This window comes from Gopherus flavomarginatus, chromosome 12 (assembly GCF_025201925.1).
Source record: "Gopherus flavomarginatus isolate rGopFla2 chromosome 12, rGopFla2.mat.asm, whole genome shotgun sequence".
Classification (NCBI taxonomy): Eukaryota; Metazoa; Chordata; order Testudines; family Testudinidae; genus Gopherus; species Gopherus flavomarginatus.
In genome coordinates, this window is record NC_066628.1 from 52,710,389 (window position 1) to 52,716,388 (window position 6,000).

Sequence of the window (6,000 nt, forward strand, 5' to 3'; positions counted from 1 at the left end):
TCAGCAATACTGATGGACTGGACATCACAGAAAACCCAAATGTCTGAAAGAGAAGCCAATGTTGGGGAAATTCAGCAGAGTAAGCAGCATCTCCCTAAGGTTATGGAATCCCTCTCTGAATACTCTATAGCACAGGTAGACAAGGTGAAAGGAAGAGGCCCATACCAGAAAAGCAAACACACCCAGAAGAGACAACTAAGTGAGCCACCTCAAGATGCAGAGTCAGAATATTTTGCTTTGGAAAGTATCAGAGGGGTAGCCGTGTTAGTCTGGATCTGTAAAAGCAGCAAAGAATCCTGTGGCACCTTATAGACTAACAGACGTTTTGGAGCATGAGCTTTTGTGGGTGAATACCCACTTCCTCAGATGCATGTATTCACCCACAAAAGCTCATGCTCCAAAACGTCTGTTAGTCTATAAGGTGCCACAGGATTCTTTGCTGCTTTTGCTTTGGAAAGGATCTCATTAACGCTAAAGCATCCCTGATAGTCAAGGCTACCTTGGATGCCCATCTATATCCAATTATGGCTCCTTCTCAACCTTCCTTGGCATCTTGTTCCATCACTCTACTGTTGGGAAACTTTTCAGAACGTTATTAATACAGCACCATAGTTATGTATGGCACTTTACAGAACACATTAAGGGTCCTTGCTCCCAGAGCATTTGCAGTCTAGTTTAGACAAAGTGGTGCATCCACATTTAAAAAGTGTAGAGGGGGGCAGAGGCCAGGAATGAGAATGTGTTAGTTCTACAGCTACATTAAGGGACTCATAGGACAGTAAAATGTGGGAAGAGGGAAATGCCTTCCACTCCCCAAAATGCTATTCTTACCTTTAGATTAAACATAGTAAGTGAAGACAAATGAAATATGGGGTAGATGAAGGAAGAACAAGGGTGACAAATATGATTAGGCAGTTTCTCAGGTTTGTTAATCACATCTTGATGGGTCTAACTGAGGATCCGATTCCCTCCAGGCCATCTTAAATCCATGACTTTTTGTTCTGTCCTTTTGTTCCAATGAAGGGGTGTCTAGAAGACATGAGCCTAACATACTTTGTCAATCTTTGACATACTTTACTCTGTCCAGCACCACAGGACCCTGACATTGTTACTCTAAACTCTTCCCAGACAGCCTGTCATTTTTAGAAAAGCACTACTCTACTCTGAACATAGTTGTCCAATGGAAGCCTCACCACTGATGAGCAGAATTACCATCTCACTAGATTTACACAATTTTTTTGCAATAGTGTTATATTGCTGACTCATTCAGTTTGTCATCCATAACCACCAACCATTTTTACCTGGTATTACTGACTAGTAGACATTATTTCATCATTTCACACTTGTACTTTGATTATTTGCTTCCTATATTAACCAATGTACAGTTGTTTTATTGATTTCAGTCCTCCTCTCAAATATATCAAGTTCATACTATATTTTAACCTTGTTCTTCATGTATTTCATCCCTGCTAGTTTCGTACTGGCCAAGTGTTAACAGCATGCTCAGTTATAATACCAAGCTCTTCTGGATCTAGAACAGACCCTTATAAGAACCTCTCTCACTAAGCATCTCTCCTCAATTCATCACCAAGTGTTAATCATTACTTTGCTCCATGTTTAGCACTTGTGCATTTATTTTTCATAAGTCCCATTTAATCTGTTTCTCTACAAAAATGCATTATGCACTTGTATGACCACTGAGCTTATTATGCTATTTAAGGAAGTGAAAGAAAGCCCTTACTTGGATGCTCTCTTTCCCCCCCATACAGTTACAGTGGGAAGTTCTCATTTAAGAGTTCCATTATCCCTCTTGGGTACAGTGAAAGGAGAGGGAAGCTCCAGCAAAGCCTCCAGATGGTATTTCAATGGCCTTCCTAATTTGATGGGATACTCCTTGCAGAGCAAGTCTCCTGGGGAAGCAAATAGAATACACTGCAGAAATCCCTTGTTCTGCCTGATGTACTATCTAGACTCAGACTCATAGACTCCAGGACTGAAAGGGACCTCGAGAGGTCATCAAGTCCAGTCCCCTGCCCTCATGGCAGGACCAAATACTGTCTAGGCCATCCCTAATAGACATTTATCTAACCTACTCTTAAATATCTCCAGAGATGGAGATTCCACAACTTCCCTAGGCAATCTAATCCAGTGTTTAACTACCCTGACAGTTAGGAACTTTTTCCTAATGTCCAACCTAAATCTCCCTTGGTGCAGTTTAAGCCCATTGCTTCTTGTTCTATCATTGGAGGCTAAGGTGAACAAGTTTTCTCCCTCCTCCTGATGACACCCTTTTAGATACCTGAAAACTGCTATCATGTCCCCTCTCAGTCTTCTCTTTTCCAAACTAAACAAACCCAATTCCTTCAGCCTTCCTTCATAGGTCATGTTCTCAAGACCTTTAATCATTCTTGTTGCTCTTCTCTGGACCCTCTCCAATTTCTCCACATCTTTCTTGAAATGCGGTGCCCAGAACTGGACACAATACTCCAGCTGAGGCCTGACCAGCGCAGAGTAAAGCGGAAGAATGACTTCTCGTGTCTACTTAGTTACTTTCATACACTTTAAAAATGGGATCTGTCAAAGTAGCTGTAATCTATAGTCCGATTATATGGATCAAGCCCATCAAAAGTAAGACACTGATCCTGCCATTGACTCTGTGCGGACAGACCCCTGCAGTTAATTGGAGCCCCACTATTTTCAATGAGGATGCTCCTGCATGAACCAGTTGCAGGAGCAAGGCCTTACAAATAATCCTTTTCATAGCCAAGTTTGTGTAACTCCAAAGACATGAAAACTAGATGAATTCCTCTATTTCCCACTCCGTCAGCGGTAGGTGCATTGGCAGCAATGGGAGTTCCTATAGGAATCTGTAGAGAATTGGTTCCAATATACAAGTGGCATTTTCTCTTTGTCAAAGCTTACTTCATTAGGGATATTAGCAAAAGATTTATTTTTACTTCCAAGTTTTACTACATGCAAACCCAGATTTTCCAATATTTGATTTTAAATAAATATGAGCCCATTTTTAAAATTTCTTTCCCTAGAACTTCAATTGTAGAAAAGCTTTTTAAAAGCCTCCCTCTCAAAGACTTTCGTAAAAGACAGCAAAAATAAAAATTAAAGTTTACTTGTATTTGAGCTATTTTAGCCAGTGTTCAGTTTCTCAGCCACTGTTAAACTGGATTTGTTATTGCTAAATCTAATACTGCACAGAATTTGTATTGTCTCTGTTCAGAGACTGGATTTGTTCCTTTTCTAGAGGAAGAATGCCTTCAATTGCTTGATAAAACATTAAAAAAATTACAAGGTGCTTCCAAATCTTGAAAAACATACTCAAAATAGTTTTTTTTATGAATGGGTATATTCACTACTGGCTTTTAAGTTTGCATTATAATTATAGTATTGTAAATGCCTAGATTATCAGCAAGTGCTGTTAGTTTCCCTAAATTTGTCCAGATTTTAATTCCCAAAACCACTGCACTGTATAAATATCATTTTAAAAGTGTGCCTGCATACTTATCCCATAGGTGAGGTCATCATCTCCTCACATCCTTAAACTAAATCAACCCTTGGTGGGAGTTTTCAGAATTCTTTACTGAGGACACTGACTTTCATGTAAGATAGTCTCATTTCCTGAAGCCCTTGAAGAAGCGTTGCTAGTTTTCAGTACATCCCAAGAAGTTTAGAACTGGAAGGAGAGGCTGAAGACCTGACTGGATCTCTGTAATCCAGCTAAGGGGTTTGCTTACACCACTATTACTCTTTGAATAAAGAGAGAAGAACCAGTACATCTGCTAATATCTATGGCTGGATTAACAAAGGGCTGAATTTTAGGGGGCTTTGCCTCCTATAATATAGTGTCTCAAATATCAGATGTTACCTTGTGATATCTAGGAGACTCTAAATTTCTTGGCTTTAAGGCTCCTGTGACCCCTACCTCAGTACTTTAAAAACACCAATTAAAAAAGCCTAGAGATTAAATATTTAGAAGAGTATCTTCTTCCTGTTTTTAATATATTATCCATGCATGCAGCTAGTTTTAAATAGCTAAAATTACATAAGTACTTATGCATTGAGATCAGAGTATGGATGCAGGTACAGGATGGAGGGGGGAAAAAGAGTAAAGAGGATGGGTGTATAAAGACTCCATTAGGTGGGGCAGATGATACTTTCAGACCACACGTAAATCTACATGGAAAGGAAAAATTGATCTAAACTTTAAGTAAATTTCTCTGTAGATATTGGTTATCTGGAAAGAAATTAAATATTTCAGTTCCAGTGACCAAACTAAGAAAAATTCTGAAGTGCCTGTTTCTTGTTGTCACAAAGGATATACCAGGGAGTATGTTTCAATCAATGTTATTTATCTATTGTTCTTAGTCCCCTTTGCATGTATTAATACATGTGCAGCTGTTAATTACTGGAGGGTGAGAAAGCTGAGGAGAAAGAAAAAAAAACGTTTTTCCTCTCTGCATCTATTTGTGAAATGGGCATTACGGTGTGTAACTGTCTTCAATGCCGGATATCAAAATGGCTGGATGCAGAACATTCACAATGCAGGAAGGGCTCAGCCTCCATCTCCCCTTTTCCCGGCTGCTACCTCACCTTTGATTAATAGCTCCAAAAATCAAAGCTCTGAAGCAAGCTTCACTTCTAATACAGATAATCAAATAAACTTAATCATTTCAGTTCACGTTTTGTTTTTTTGAAATCTTTAAACAAAATTAAACTGTATTAGTGTAACAACAATTCAATAGGTAAAAGCTTCTCAGATACCTATGAACAGTCAACTAGTTTGAGGGGAAAAGAAGGGCGATACTGCAGGAGGCAGTGCAGTGTTTATTCAGAACATTATCTATAAGATTACAACTGACTCTCCAAAGAAGACTACACCAATGCTTCACCACCTTTCACCGGCATCTACAGTTGGTAAAATCCCATGTTCCAATTTATGTTCAAACAGGAGTAATTTAACTGCCTATTATTTGTACAACCCTATTTACAGAAAGGGACTGGAGAACATTTACTAAGGAACACAGCCACATACTAACAATATATTGATCAACTGCATTTGATGCCTCTAACACAGACTTCCCATGTGATCAGTGGTGCAAGATGGAGCCGAGCCCAACGAGGGGACGGGTCCCACTACAAACCCGCCGAGAGAAGGCGGCAAGATCCCCTTAGCCCCGGGGCGGCTCGGGCGCATTGGCCCCCTTGCTGGTCTGGGCAGCCGCAGCCGGATGCTCCGAGAACCCGGCGCCCGCGTCCGCTCCAGCCCCCGGGCTCCTCGCGCTTTCGCTCGTTCTCTCCCCCGGACGCAGCGCGGTCGCTGGCCCAACGCTGTCCTTTCCCACACCCGAGTCGCGGCCGCCCCGGGTGTTGGTACCTGGTTCCCGGCTCCGGTGACTGGAAGGGCCCGTGCTGGGCAGAGGCTGGAGCCCGGAGCTCGGCCTGGAACGCGCGCTGCTGTGGAGCCGCTCTCAGCGCCCGAACGCGGGACTAGGCTGCGGCACCGGCCCTGTTCCGTGCCCGTTCAGCTGCCTCGCACCACTTCCCAGCGCTATTTAAGCAGCCGCCGCCTCAGCCGGCCACGCCACATGGGCTGACAGCTTAGCTCCGCGGCGCAGTCCAATGAGAGCGCGGGCTGGGCGCGGAGAGCCGGCGCTGGGGCGATGCCAGCCCCTGCCCGCAGCAGCCTCTCGGGGGGGGGCAGGCCCGCTCCGTCCGGCAGCGCCTCCCCTCAGGCCGCCTTGGCGGCCAGGACAGGGCTGAAGCCGAAGCGCTGAGCTCCCCGGGGGCTGTTCTAAGCGGGTGAACGGCTCGGCCGCGGCCCCCTCAGGCGGTGGCTCCTCCTGTGGCGAGGAGGCCTCCGCGGACCCGAATCGACAGCTACCCCGTCCCGGCTGATCCCTCGCCCCGGTACTCGTCTCTCTGGGGTTGGCTGCGTGGTGAGCCGAGCCGGGCTGGGCTAGGCCAGGCCAGGCCGCCCCGGGCACA

The 6,000-nt window shown here is 44.1% G+C and overlaps 1 protein-coding gene across 1 annotated transcript in view; it reads right to left on the minus strand.

Moving 5' to 3' along the window:
• Nucleotides 1-5,663, minus strand: part of FASN (fatty acid synthase) — an 83,934-nt gene extending 78,271 nt beyond the window's left edge. Inside the window, exon 1 of the mRNA XM_050919909.1 lies at nt 5,390-5,663. The gene's annotated coding sequence lies outside the window, so the exon portion shown is untranslated. The remainder of the gene's footprint in view (nt 1-5,389) is intronic.
• Between the last annotated feature and the right edge of the window lie 337 nt (nt 5,664-6,000).